This window comes from Brienomyrus brachyistius, unplaced genomic scaffold (assembly GCF_023856365.1).
Source record: "Brienomyrus brachyistius isolate T26 unplaced genomic scaffold, BBRACH_0.4 scaffold70, whole genome shotgun sequence".
Classification (NCBI taxonomy): domain Eukaryota; kingdom Metazoa; phylum Chordata; class Actinopteri; order Osteoglossiformes; family Mormyridae; genus Brienomyrus; species Brienomyrus brachyistius.
This window is the reverse complement of record NW_026042345.1, coordinates 87974-103817: the sequence shown is the minus strand read 5'-3', so window position 1 is coordinate 103817 and position 15844 is coordinate 87974. Positions and strand designations below refer to the sequence as shown.

At 41.1% G+C, this 15844-nt stretch overlaps 1 long non-coding RNA gene across 1 annotated transcript; it reads right to left on the bottom strand.

Annotated features, from left to right (window-relative positions):
• Positions 1 to 4227: 4227 nt before the first annotated feature.
• On the bottom strand, positions 4228 to 10103 carry LOC125726334 (uncharacterized). Its single transcript, XR_007388159.1, has 6 exons — positions 9726 to 10103; positions 9445 to 9582; positions 7199 to 7260; positions 6012 to 6093; positions 4859 to 4970; positions 4228 to 4743 (listed from the first exon to the last, which is right to left on the bottom strand). It is a non-coding gene; the product is annotated as an uncharacterized LOC125726334 (long non-coding RNA).
• Between the last annotated feature and the right edge of the window lie 5741 nt (positions 10104 to 15844).

Sequence of the window (15844 nt, the reverse complement as noted above, 5' to 3'; positions counted from 1 at the left end):
TCTTAGATAAACCTTACTGTATAATGAAGAAACAAGCTTGTTAACAGTACTCTAAGATTTACGTTTTCCTGAATTACATAAATAGTGAATTACAGAAATACAATTCTGAATGACATAAATGCAGCCAGGCTGGTGGAAAGGACAGAAACACAGAGAGAAGATGTTCTGTATACTGTATGATCACTAAAAAGGTCGTCTCTGGCATGAGAAAGTCGCTCCTGCCCTCTACCTGGCTGGTTTCTGGTCATTGTCAATGTCTCCTGATTCACCTTATTCTGTCTTAGCAATTTTGAACCTGCAAGTAACCTGCCGGTCAGCAAAGTCTTCCGCCAAGTGCAAGGATTAAACCAAAACTTCGAAATGCAGACACACAAACGCAGTGCCAGACAAACGTTTGGACACACCTTCCCATAGAAAGGTTTATGTTCTACATTTCAGAATATTATGTGTGTGTGTATGTGTGTAGATTAGGTTTATATTACGTTGTGGGGACCATTTTTCAGCACATAACAAAGATCTGTGAATGCAATCAAAAAAGTAAAATGCCAAAAGTCTTGTATTTTGTTTGGTTACTTAAGGTTAAGGTTAGGGCTGGGGGGTGGGGGTTTAGGTCGTCATGTACGAATGGAGAGTCCCCACAAAGACATAATTACAAACCTTTTTGTAACCACTTGCATGGGTAAATATTTGCAATGTAGATTATGTATTAATGCAGCAGTAATGCCTCTGCTTGTATCTGTTATCTGAATAGGAAACGTTTACGTTACACATTAGCGCTTAATCAACGTCAGTATCTATCATACTTGTGTGGAAAAAATGGAGCATTAACCATTAACATAACTAATCAGCCCCTTTAAGTACAATCTTTAGAGCAGATTAATGATGATGTCGTCAAGGGGTCTTGTGGTGAAGTCGCTTCACTTCTCTTGTTTCCTATTTGTTTACCAGCTGTGACCTCAGAGAAAGTGACTTCAGCCACACATGACTCATTAGGATTCTTGGGTGTGTCAGTAACACTCATACACGTAGTTTTAATGTCATTACAGGGAGAACTTCATGCATGTACTGTCTATATGCAATATATCATATGCTACATAACTGTAGTCCAAGGGCATGCAGTTAGGCTAATTGATGTTTTTGTACACTTTAGTGCGTCAAAATCCCAGGACTGTGACTATTTTTGGGATTCCACTAATCATGTACAATTACACCACATTCAGAAAGGCTTGTATCGGGCATCTTAGCCGTTCTACTCCTAAGTCGAACACCAAGTTGCCTACATTTTGTATGTATTCAGTTCTAGTGCATGATTTGCTGTTTAAAAAATAGGCATACCTAATAAATTGAGTGTCTGACTGTGTGTGTGTGTGTCTGTGTGTGTATACTCTTCTCGCATTTATATATATATAATATATATATTTGTAGCACAAGCACTGATATACAACAATTAGGCATAACATTAAAATCATTGACAGGTAAATAACATTATGTCATTTCAGTCTCACCTCCCAAGGGCGCTGTTAAACATTAGGCAAATGAACAGTACATTTTTAATAGTTGATGTGTTGGAAGCAGGAACAATGGCCAAGTATAAGGATCTGAGCAACTCTGACAAAGGCCAAATTGTGTTGGTGAGATAACTGGGTTAGAGCATCTTCAAAATGGTAGGTCTTTTAGGGTGTTGCCGGTATGCAGTGGTCAGTACCTACCAAAACTGGTCCAAGGCAGGTCAACTGGTGAACTGGAAATGGGGTCATGGGCACCCAAGACTCATTGTACCAGGTTCACCCCTTCATGGGAACATTCTCTGATGACAGTGGCCTCTTTCAGCAGGATGATGCTCCCTACCACACTGCAAAAAACTACTCTGGAGGAATGTGAAAAAATATCCACCAGGCCCCACCTCACAACCTATAGGGTTAAAGGATCTTTAGTGGCCATCTTGGTGCCAGCTACCACTGGAGACCTTCAGAGATCTTGTGGAGTCCATGTCTTGCTGGCACATGGGGGATCTACACAATATTAGGTTGATGATTTTAATGTACTGGGTAATTAGCGTATTTGCATATTTGCTGCCCCCATCTTGACTAAAAGTTCAGATTTGTTCGATATGCTCTACTGTGTCATTAACGGGCATAAATGAAATATCTGAGTGGGTATGTGTTTACATTTCTGAGCCTGATGTCTACCGCTGCACTTTCCGTGCTGTGACGCACACAGCGCACTGCATGAAGCTTCACATTTTCCAGCGCGTTTTCACCCTACTTTAACTGCGAGACCATCTTTATTACTTGAATTCAAAAGGACACACAGACAGTACTTTCAGTATCATCTGAAATTATATTTCGGAAAACCTTTTCTGGAAACATTTGTCCTGGTTGCGCCGCAACTGCCCTCATAGGTGGAAGCTGTTGCCGAGGTAACGCTGATGATCGTGCGGGCTACCTGAAGCAGACGAGCACTGCGCACCGGCTGACTTTACCCCTGGTTGCTGCAGATGCAGCATGGGGCACTTTCACTGACATCTAGTCATTCACGGATTTTCCGACTCATCTGCGGATGAGGGCAGCCAGACGGCGTGCGGGGCTGGTGTCAGGATGTGTTTTAACGCAAGAACCTTTCATTGTCATAATATGTCTCTTCATGGCCGCCCCAAGACGTGGCCAGACCCCTGAAAAACCCTACAGAATGTTCCCCCCTCACAACAGGGTTGGTCGAAGTTGGGCCCTAAGCAAAATTAAAATTGCGGCCCCTTGCCAGGACCAAATTAAATTTGCCTGGGGGTGCTGACGATAAAATTTACCGAACTGGGAGGGTTATTGACGGGAGTGCTATTATCTGGAGCACTGAAAGTCATCCGCTTTCCCTCACTTATGTGCAACCCTGTCTGTATGTTTGGGTTTTCTCTACATTCTCCAGGTGTATGGTTTGAGCTACCTGGTATCCTCCAGTTACCCTGCATCATGGACCAGTAATCTATTGATGACATCAACACTCTTTGTGTCTTAGGATTGGCTCATCGTAACACTGCACTGGATAAGCAGTAAAGGAAAATGTAAGGATGGAATACATTGTTTTCATGCATTTCATCTTTGTGTTCTTTCAAGAACATTGCAATCATACGTAGAATATAATGATTTTTGAAATATATTTGGTGTTTGAATGTCGTAAATACACTGGCGCGAAACAATCCAACATTACCAAATTTGAAGTATTCAAAATCACAGAATAGAAAATATGCGGATTTTTTATGTATGAGAAAAACTCATAAAATTTTCCATTTATGCTAAAAAAAAAAAAAAAAACGTCATGAAATAATTTGAGGACTAAATAATTATGACGCTTAACGTGGGGAAGACGACGTGGAGAGATTTAGTGTCGAGAAAGCATGACGTTAAAAAAAAATGACGGCACTCTAAGTTCAAACGTGGAAGAGTTTGATCATCTGATATCGTAAATGCAAGTGCTCTAGAGGCACAGCAAGGACCTGTGTTTGTGCAACTGAAGTCTATAATTAGATCACAGGGTGTTTTTTGTTTCGTTTGATGATTAATTGTACGCATGCAAAATAAGGAATCTTTTCCAGAAGTATATGGTTTGTTTCTAACATTCGTGTCCGAGGCCTTCTCTACGGGTGCTTTTTGTCAGGCTTATTCACCGCTGGAATTACTTAGACTGCATTTCTGATGATGCTTCACGCGTCCTTTCCGGTTCACCTCTGCATGTCTTGAGTATGTGATCTATGTCTGCGTCATATCGCGCCTGTCGCCGTGCCGTCCTTATCGAAACTGCAGAACCGTCAGTGCCCCTTTCCGCATGATGCGCGGAGAGAAATTCCATCATTTTCCGGAAGTTCAGGTTGGTGTCGAATTATAAATGCAATTTCTAAAAGTGGTGTATGAAGAATTGTGTTCTACCTTTACAAGTAGTAATGGGCAGCCTCTGTAACACTGAATTTCATTACTGCTAGCCAACCAATGCTGGTTTCCTGTCTGGCTGAGTTAAACGGTGAAGAATGTTAATTGCAATAATGAGATGATTGCAAGTAATTTTGGTTTTGTCCTTTAAAATGAATAAATCAACACACAATTTAAATTAGCCAATGAATGACCTATCTTTAGAAAGGAGTATTAAACTAAATGACTGAGAAATCGACCTAAATACTCTTATTTAACATTCACCACAGGTAAAATTTAGGATGCTAACAAATAATGGGATCAGCAAACATGCAAAAAAAAGTTTTTATTTTTAAAAAGTTTGGTTTAAAACTTTTTGTAAGTCTTGGAGTCTTAACAATTAGTTTTGGTGAAAATTAAATTAATATTACAATATCCATTGACCAGAGACGAGTAAATCAATAAATGATGCATGTACAGTAGTAACCCCCCAATGATGAATTCACTAAAATGTATCTAAATGTATCTACATAACAGGGGTTTTACAGAAAATGTAAATTTTAGAGCTTATAACTTTTAGAACTTATAACTTAGCCATTATAGTGTTTGCGATAAAATAAAGAAATATACATACACAATATACATAATTGCCAAGTCAGATGAAACAGATTTTTGTCCCATGTTACCAATTTGTAATCATATTGTGAAAAATTATTTTCATAACAAAAAAGTTAATAACGTCTAATATGTAAAACAAACTATGAAATTCCATTGCTGAATAAAAAAGGTTAAATTCCTGCTCGTTGACGTCCCCGTCGCCATCTCCATCAGCCTCATCAATCATTTCCTAGTGAAGACGTTTATTGTTGTCAATATTAAGGATTGCAGAATGACATTCAAATGCTCTGAAGGCATGAAGATATTTAAGAATGTCACGGAAAGTTTCATTATGAATGACTTACTTGCAGCTCCTCATCTGTTCTCACCGAGTTCTCTGGCAACTATTTTCAAAGAGATTTTTCCAGTGCCATTGTCATCAAACAGCCAGAAGGCTTTTGGGATTTCCTTTTCATTCTAGTGTAATACACAAATTGCATACATATTAAGTAAGGAATAATTGACGACGGGCCGTTGAATTATTAGAAAATAATGCACACCCGAGGTGGTAATGCGGCCACGACGCGAAGCGGAGTGGCCGTTACACCTCGGGTGTGCATTATTTTCTAATAATTCAACGGTCCGGAGTCAATTATTCCGCTTATACTACGGTTGCCACACCTCAAGACATCGATCAGATGATATATTTCAAGGGATTCGTCTGGTTTTTCTACTTAAATCGCTATTGTGAGTAGGATTATTTCTTCCGCGTCTTATCCAACGACTCTTTTGCTAGTTCCAAAACGTCATTTTAAAGCTGGCAATGGAGGCTTGAGCCGTTGATAGCAGACTAATGCAGTTAATAATGAAGTTATTAGAAAGAGAGCGAGAGAGACAGAGAAAGAGAAACAGAGAGAGAGAGAGCTTGTATGAATTAGGCTACCTCTGTGTGTCCCTCAACAGTGTTCTGAAGCACCGTCTCTAAACTGTAAGTCTGCTTTAAGATGCAGCGCTGTTATTACCTCGCTAGCGAGAAATGTCATGTGTAGCCTTTAAGTTGGTACACTAGGCTAACTAATACTGCTGCAGCCCAGTTGTTGAAAGTTTCATATTCACCGTAATTATTAAAATTTACTTTCGGAAAATCGTCTGTCATGTTGTTGTTTTTGTTAGTCCTGTGTGCTGTATAGGTACTGTATGCTAATTTCCGTTATTACAGTTAACTATGCGAAGTGATATGGAACTGTAATGCGGTCAAGAGAGCTACCTGGAACTACGTTCGCCGTGCGGTTATCTGAAAATAATTGCACACCTCAGAACGTTCGTCAGCCAATCAGATTCAAGCATTCAACGGTCCCGTAGTATAATCTAATATATTGCATCTATCTATATGATGGCAGGCCTGTAAAACAATCCCCTAATAATGGATCTCTTTGGGACTGGTAATGAAACCGCCCAAAAATACCGTCCATTTTTTGTGACATCATGCTTAAAAAAAATAATTTAAGACAATGGTACCAGAGCCTTCCTTATCAATGCTGGCAACCATCTTCATTATTTCCTCTTTCGTAGGCTCGAAACCCAGGGCACTCTTTGCTACCTGTAACACAAGGCGTGCAAACAGTTGATTAAGAACCCACTGTACGACTGCACCGTACTTTTCAAAATGTCATCAACTACACAAAGAGAAATACGAGTTTCGCTGATGTGCAACACAAATTATGGGTAATGCAGGGCAATGGTAATCTGCCACGTTTTATGAAATTAAGAAAAAGCAAAATTTGATTTATCTGGTTAAATACTGGAATAGTAAAACAACAGGAAGAGAATTCGCTTGAGGTTACAGCTACGCAAAACTGTCGCTGAATCACGGTAAACACATTCGATCAAATCGTCTGCGGTTGGTGTAATCATGCATGATCTAATCTAACGGTATAATATAAAAGAATAAACAGACCATGATTCACATCAACGTTTGACTACTCACGAGGTACAAATAAGGGTTACGTTTATACATTTATAAATAAGCAAAGTCACATTTGTATCTTTCGTACAAGCCAATTCACTGAACGTCCGCGGCCAAAGTGTTTGAAATTCAGTTCGTATTTTAGCTCCGTAGTGTCAGCATCTGGGAGCGTCTTAGTTTCGCAGATCCCAAGGAGTTTTAGCATTTATTTAAAAATACTGCTATTGCTTTTTAAAGCATTACATGGGTTTGCTCCCCGGTACATTGCGGAATTGTGTGATGTACCAGCCAATTAGGGAACTTAAATCTGCTGGTCGGATGCCTCTTTTGCTCCCACGTTCCAAATGTAAAACAAAGGAGAACAGGGACGTTCGCATCTGCTGCACCGCGTTTATGGAACTCTTTACCTTTTTACGTCAGGAAGTAAACTTCACTTGAACTGTTTAAAACTAGATTAAAGCCTTCCATGAACGTCAGTGATTCTGCGTTTTATTTTTGTAGCAACTTATTTGTGTGTCCTTGTTTTTCTGTTGGATGTTGGATCGTATTTTATTTATTAATTTTATTCTATGATTAATGTAAAGCACTTTGGTCACAACGCTACTGGTGTTATTTTAAATGCGCTGTAAAGATAAATTGCCATTGTCATCCATTCGTGCCCCTGATTTAAACTGACTCCGCAGACGTCTTTATGTGGTGTGAATTCTCCAAGTGCCGACGATGTCCTTTCATCTGGTACCTTTCACTGCTCCTTCTGTGCTGGCATCGGTGAGCAGAAGCTGACTCACAGGATTCACACGGCTGCAATGACAAGGGATGTGTAATATCTCTCTGTGTAACATGCAGCTATACTTCTTTGAAAATTCGCTGGTTTCACATTCTTAGACACCGCTGCCATTCTGCATATTAGACAGTAGGTGGGGGGTCTTGCAAATGTCATCTTCTACCACTGTCTGCTGGAAATGTGTCACAAAATTTAACGTGTTGTGATCGGAGAGTTTTGCTAGGAGGACGCTTGACTAATGTTCAGGGTTTGTTTTCAAATTTGTTTTGATCGCTGCTGGAAATCAACTACGAGAAAAAGTCATTTGGTATTTTAACTCAAGTGTGTTTAAATGCGACATCGCATTTGAGGAAATTACAATAGTCTCCTTTAGTCTACTGTCTAGTAGTACCCAGGCCAACCGCCCCACCATACTTAATACGCAATCAGAAGATGGATGTGGTGTGACATCTCCAGGGCTGTGCTTCAATTTCTGCACCTGAGGGTTATACTATGAAGCAAGTTTTATATATACAGAGTTAACTTGCTAAAACCGGGTCAACAAATCTATTCTGCTGCCATCAGTTTTAAACGGTACTACAGTGGTGGTCATCTATTTGGGAGTCTGGTTATTGAGTTGACTCGGGATTTGCCTGTTCGACAGAAGGGGGCCGTATCTGCATTGTAAACTAATGATGTAAGCAAACACATACATTGTATCATTGTTCCGCCCTTTGATAGGTAGGCGGAAGGTCATACCCACCCCACTTGGCAAACTTTATAGTCAGCACTTCTGTCCGTCCCCCACCATCCATCCATCCATCCATTTTCCAAACCGCTTATCCTACTGGGTCGCGTGGGGTCCGGAGCCTATCCCGGAAGCAATGGGCACGAGGCAGGGAACAACCAAGGATGGGGCACCAACCCATCACAGGGCACATTCACACACCATTCACTCACACATGTACATATATGGACAACTTGGTAACTCCAATTAACCTCATGTATGTTTTTGGACTGTGGGGGGAAACCGGAGTACCCGGAGGAAACCCCACGACGACATGGGGAGAACATGCAAACTCCGCACACATGTGACCCAGGCGGAGACTCGAACCCGGGTCCCAGAGGTGTGAGGCAACAGTATCGTGGTAATGTCTGGTTTGAAAAGGTAAGCCTCAAAAAACATTGCTCAGCCAGTAAACCCACCTCATCACCTCTGGTCCTCTCTGTGTGACGTTTGCCTGCTTTTCCTTGGCCTGTTGGATGCTCTCCAGGAATTCTAGTTTTTTATCCAAAAACGTTTGGTCAGATAACCCGGCGCTGCTACAGTATACTGCCCATTGTGTGTATGTGTGCCCTGTGATGGCCTGGCATCCTATGCTTGCTGCCCACAGCCTCATACTCAGTGAACCCCTTGCATTGGGCATGCAAATATAGATGGAGGGTCAATTTACTTTAACATTTTCTGCAGACACTTTTACCGAAAGTGACGCACATTATTGAGAAAGCAGGGTCAGCCAGTCCCTGGAACAATTCAGCTTAAGAACCCTGTCCAAGGGCTGAATGCTGAAATCCCTCCGCCGACCCTGGGATTTGAACCGGCAACCTTCCGATTACAGGCACACACCACCATCACCATTTAAATAATGCAGCATTTTCTGTTCTGCTTACCATACATCTCTGTACACTTCTTTGCTTTGTAAAACAATTTTGTATTGACAGCTCAGTGGATAGTACTGATACCTCCCATCTTCAAGGTTGTAAATTCGAATCCCACTTCTTTGAGCGTGTGTGGAGTTTGCATGTTCTCCCTGAATCATGTGGGTGTCCTTTAGTTCCCAGTCAAAACACTTACTGGTTAGAGTGATTGGTGTCTTTAAATTACCCATTGTGTGTGTGTGCCCTGTGATGGTATGGCATCCCAACCAGGGTATATCTCAGGCTTGTGCCTGATTTTACCTGGGATTGACATGACCCCACCTACCCAACGATGACCAGCATAAGCGATTAGAACTTCGATGGATGGAAATATGTGCAGCATTAATATTAAATCCATGGCTAATGTAAATATCAAACTTTCCCTTTGGTTGCTATGGAACCCCCGTAGTTTTTAAGAGGCTATAAGTAATAACAGCTGGATAAACTCTCAAAATAACAAAAAAAAATATTAGAATAGCATTGAGATTTACAGGCAATCGTACGCTACCGCAGACGTTAATTACCTTAAGCTCTCGGACATCGATGGTTCCCGAGCCGTCAGTGTCAAAGAGGTCAAACGCTTCTCTGATCTCCATCTTTCGCTCCTCCGTCAGCTCAGCCTTGCTCCCCGGTTTGGTCCCCCTCTTTCTGCAGCCGGATGCCTTTAAAACGCAAACGCAGAGCGGCTATACAAAGCAGAAGCAGCATGTCCGGCTCGGTGCAAAAGTAATTTCCTATTGCAGTAGCGTCTCTAGTAGTTTCAATACTTTCACCATTTAACGAGGGCGAAATGAAAATGTCCTACCTCCTTCCTGCCTCCATATCTGAGCGGATCGACAGTATGACAGCCACCTTTGCTTACAGCAATGTCACCGGGTATTAGTCGGCATAACGACGCCGCTACTGTGGTTGCTTAGCTTTGGACATATATGCGTTTCCGTTCCGGGTCGGTGTGGCTAATTAAATGCTGAGTCAATGCTCTTTTTTTGTTTAAAAAAAAAAAAGAGTTTCTTTTTTCCGTGGCATCAATCTTGCGAGGCTAATTCACCATTTTCCGAGAGACACTTTAAAGCCGCGTACTAGAGTCCTTAAGCTTTATGTAACTTCTCCATAAAACTGAAAGTAGGCGAGCGCGAAAGGCTCCCTGGACGACAAGCGGACGAAGTGACGCTCGAAATCAAACCCGAACCTACACCCACTTGGCGAGGAAATGACACCGAGACACACACGGCCGTGCATGCATATACTACCTGGACTCTGATCTGCGCATTATACTTTGATTATTCATTCTGATTATATATGCGTGTGTGTAGTTGTCATGCTTTTCTGAGCAACGTCACCTCTCTTTCTATATATATGGTTAAATTAGTATAGGCTTATATATTGTTTTACACACTGTTCTACGTTGAAGTACATAGGTTATATCATTCGTATATACTACACTTTTCAATTATATATATTTTATTTACTTCTGTCATATATATAATGCATGGCAGCAGCAATTATTAACCGTGCCCACAGTCACTTTGACCTGTAAAGCTCCTTAACCCTCTCCATCTGCGATTTCTGTGTTTTATTCTATTACCCTTTGTGTTACTGCCTCTACCATTGTACCATATATAAATATATGTATATATATATATATATATATATATATATATATATATATATATATATATATATATATATATATATATATTCATAACTCCAATACTTTTCTTTTAAAGTTGTGGTGAGATCTCTTCGCTGTTCGTTTGGGATTGCGGTTCAGTCTGGTGTCGCACACAGTATTACATTAATTTGTATTCCGTTTATTATGCTGGAGGTTCATGTAATTTTAATGGGTAGTTTTATCCGTGCGGTAAGTGCTTTTTTTCCTGCCACAGACCTCTCCACCACCACAAGAGGGAGACGAAATTTTGCTTATAGAAGCATCAAGCAGCCAGCAAACCGAAAGTGAATATGTGAGCATGCGCAGAATCCACAAGCGGTCGTCGTAGGAATACTGGCAGTTACGCATGAATCGATGGACGTATGTTGCACCGTCATTTATTTTTGAAGTTATTAAGAAGCGCGTGCAGCCCACAGGGATCTAGAAGGAGCTGTTAAATGTAATGCTGATAACTGATAGGTTAAAAATCTCTAGAGAAATATGTTCCAATGGTACAAACGATTTTAAGTGGGAGTGCCAAAACAGAAACTTATTTAAAATTTATTTTCAAAGAATACTCGGAACCAGAACAAACCCCAGAAAAAGTCGTTTACAATTAACATTTTTTCCCCCAACTGGTTTACTGGAAAATGTACTATACACAAGGAATCCCAGCTAAAACCATTTGATGACCATTCTTAATTGCAATTCCTGGTATTAGCTGAATGTCATTAGATCATGTACTGACATGTTTCAAGTAAATGGAAATTCAGTGTCAAAATGTAATAAAACGTTTGTTCCTTCAAACCTGGTATGCTGGGTAAAAATTTAATCGCAGCGGGTTTATAATTGATGATTGGCTGGCAGTATTTAACTCTATTTGAAGTCCATCCATGCATTTAAAGAACTGCATGCTCTCATCTTCATAGGAAGTGGCCCAGGCCATCCCACAAGCAAGCTGGTTTTGTCCTGGTTTCACTTGAAGATCAAACAGGTCTGGTGGGAACCAGGAGCACAGGGCAGCTGGGTCACTTCCTGTTTCACCTTCTGAACAGAGGGGGCTGCCAACACCGGCTTGCTGCACCGCTGTTTCAAGGCATGAAGAGCAATAAAAAAGTCATATAGCTTTTTAAGTGACTTTTAACCTTGTTATTAGTTTGCCACAGCCATTTAGGATGTTTCCATTTCCCGCAATTCTTGTCAAGAGGTTAGTCCTGCTTAATAAATGCATTCATATATATATCAAATAAACTCCAGCCGCCTGCTTTGTACCTGCTGTGCACCCTGCTTTGTACCTGCTGTGCACCCTTCTTTGTATACTGGGGTAGTCAGAAAGGCACGCGCGGTAGGGTTTATTAAAGGCAGGTGTACCGGACTGTAGCAGGATGAAAGAACACTGGAGGATTCATGAGGCCCTAGTGGACCAAAACAACAGCACCGCTTTCAGCCCAGCATACAAAATAAACAAACATAGCTAAGTCACAAAGAATTCAAACCAAAATTGCATGGTTTGCCAAACCAAATATGGTACTGTACATTTCCTTTGTTTACTTTGTGGTATTTAGGTAACATACATTGGTTTGTATCATTCTAGCTAGCTTAATAAAAGGCAGTCCTTTTCTGACTGGAAGATATATGGGCTTTAAGTTTATGAGGAGCAAATCTATATTTACAATACATCCCTCAAAGAATCGTAATGATTGCACTCGTACAGTGTGCTGCTGTGTGGTGCCTATTATATTAAAGGCCGGTTTCCTGGCTGAGCAGCCTGTTTTGGTACCTTTGCCCAAACTCCCGTTCCTCTTCGCTTTGTTTTTCTCGAAACCTGCAATCCCCCTCCCACCTGTGCTGGCCGCCCCCATCGTGTTTATCATTGTGTCTACAGGTCGTCCCGTCGCACCGCCTCGCCTCGTCACCGACGGGGGAGGCGAGCGGCAGTCGCTCCCCTGACTCATTTGCTTTTGCGTGTGGAAACCTGGTTTGAGGCTGTGAACTACTGAGCAGACGGCCTTCGGGATAACGTAGCCCTTTTTGACGCAGTACAAAGAGGAAATGTCACTTCCCGCCTATGACTAATTGCTCTCCGTACCAGAATTGGCAAGTATTCACCATCAGGCAATGTTACGCGGACAATTTGTCATGGAATGACCGGTAGAAATTCAACACAACCTACATATACAAGGACATGAGGAGACCATCCGAGACCTACAGGGCTGGCATGGGAAAACCCACCAGGAAGTGTTGAATTGTAGAGTGCATTATGGGTTTTATATATTGCTATACTTATAATTAACCAGGAATTGTTCATTTTAAACACCTACACCAGAACGTATCTGGGAATGTCTTTGTATAATTGTTATATATTAAACCAGGGGCGTGAAGCTCCAGTCCTGGGGGGCCGGAGCCCTGTGTAGCTTAGTTCTTTCCCTGTTCCACCACAAGTGATTCAGCTCAGTAATTAGCTCAAGGACCTGAATCAGGTGTGTTAAATGAGGGGAAACCCAAAAATGTGCTGGACTCTGGACTCCCAGGACTCCTGGAGTTTGACACCCCTGTATTAAACAGTCTGAACTTTGCTGTTTAGTCTAAATATATATATTTAGAATTTGAATTAATAATACTATTCACATGGTAAGAAAGATAATTTTTTCCTGGTATCCATTAATCTGATCATGAAAAGTGGGAGCGCCTGTCATCTTACCACAGAGCAAGACAAGCTCACGATGTCGATAAAACAACGGAGTGACTGAGAGAAACAGAGCGAGTCGGGGCCACTGCTATATCTGGAAGGTCATGCCGTGCACAGGGGTGGGTTTGTTTGTATTTAATCGCCTGGTTAACAGTCAACTGGCTGAGGTGAGAAGCCCACGGTGCCAGCAGAGCTGAGATGGCAGAGGGGATGAGTGCACCAGTGAAGGGGTGTGTGCCCAGTCTGGGAATAGTGCCTCTCCTTAATGGCAAATGTCACACTTTCCTTAAAGCAGTCACGTATAATGCATTATAGATACCTTCGTAATGCATTATAACGCACTCATAAAGCATTATAAACACAGCTATAATTATTTATAAAAAGGCATAACACATTATAGCCATGTTTATTATGCATTATGAATTCCTTATGAGGATCTAATCTATAATGCGCTACAGATACCTTTATAATGCAGTACAAAGCATCCTTAATGCTTATACTGACCATTATAATGCATTATAAAGGTATCTATAGAAAGGTATCTTTTTTTTTAGAAAAGAAAGACTATTCAAGGTACTTTTTTGAAAATATATAATGTGCATTAGACTATAGTGTGTATACAGGCCGAGGTAAGAAGGGCATGAATTTAGGTAATTTCAGTGTCAATGTGAACACAGGATTCCACATTAGTTAGCTATTCAGTTTAATACTTCAGCGTTTTTCCCCAGCAGTTGATCTGATCTGGAAGCAACCAATCCTATTGAAGGAGTAATCATTCTAATTTATAAGGAGTCTTAAACCTATGTGATCTAACTGAATGGTCAGTAAAGCTTTTATATGAGAAGTAACTGCAGTTTTGTAAATCCAAAGTACACTGGGATAGGTCTAAATAGCCTGTGTTACGCTGTTTATTCACTCTGCTTCTGCTGTCATATTATCTTTCAGGTCTCTATGGTCAGTTGCGTAGTTTATGTGTTCAGCTCGACTAAATGCACCAAGATGAATGGTGTACAGAGTGAGGACTATTTCCAGTCATGATAATGCAGTTTTGCTTTTCTTCCGGACAGTATTCTCGCATCCTTCATTTAAAGGGCAGAGAGAGTGTGTGCAGCAGACAATAAGCCACTTCTGTTATTTTATGCTCTCTGTTACCATTTTTTACCATATTTAATAATAACTAGCTTTGATCTTCGCGGTGGAGAGATGGCGATGTTGTCGAATGATGACCTGAGAACGACATGCCACCACCGTTATATTTTGCACAATAACTTTCGCATTTTTGGACTAGTGATGAAAGGTTAGAGTGTAGCCAGATAGCTCCAGGTGGTCATTTTAGATCCTGGGGCAGTTTTGTTCCCGGTGAAGTTAGCAGAACCTACGTCTTTCATTTTGAGTTTTATATTTGTCTAGTGACAATGGTGCATAACTTTCTGTGTCGTTATGAAATTTATTAATAGTGATTTAATATTACCGGAAAACCACTGAAGGAGTCTGACCTATTAAATTTCCCTCTTTAGGCAAGAAATTCGGTTTATCAAAATGTAAGTTTGGACTGTAATAAAAGCTGATGTGGTGCAGGTTCATTAGATGGCGTTGCGTGCAGAATCGATCACTCCCACACTGTTTTGCCGTAGTGACATGAGTTTTGAAATGAGTTACCATGGCTACTTTTCCAATGAAGAACAATATTGCAGTTTTTTTTTTAAGTTGTGCTTGTTATAATCTCTTAACTGGAACACGACCTATGGCATTCAACCTGCTTTGGAATTACCCACTGGAACAAGATGCCTGTTTTGTTTTCCGGAATATTCATCCATTTACAAGCAGAGGAGCCAAGGTCACTGCAGATGAATAAAATACTTCACACTGACCATCTATTCCATTGACGTCAACGTTAGACAGCGTCGCTTGTGCTTCAGTCTAGGCTAAGCGAAAATACTCGAACAAAGAAGAACAAATGTTTTCAGAAGTGATGTATTATTGGGCTGAATGGAAACTTCCAGAACAATGCCAGGTCCTGCTCCTGAGGCGCTCAGGTTGGCCACATAAGCTGCTGTGTGCTATTTCTGTGCTGCAAAATTATGTGCCTCTTTTCGAATCTCTTTTATGTTTTCATACAACGGATATATAATGGATAGTTTTGTGATTTTTTTTTTTTGCAGCTGTTTCTACTGTGAGAAATGTATGAGAAACTTCAGCATGGAGATCTGAGTGTGACACTATCTATGAATTATTTGCCACTTGGTAAAAATTCACGTTAAAATGAAGCCTTTGTTGCATACTGGCATTGTATTTCTTCGGTTTGTTGTAGGAAGCCACTATTTTCTTATGCATATCGCACACTGTAGTATTGCCAGCATTGACATGTTACTGTGAATTTCAGTGTCTCACAAAGCAATAAAGCGCAGGAACAGTGTCTTCGGCTACCTGGCTTGCGTCAGTATGCCATTCGACATACCCCCCGCCCCCCACTCCCGCGCGCATGATTTTAGTCCTTTCCAACACCCTTTCACGGGGGCCTCTTGGCTGCCAGGAGGGTCGTATGACAGAGTTCAACATATAAGCCCACGCCTCTGCCCCTTGC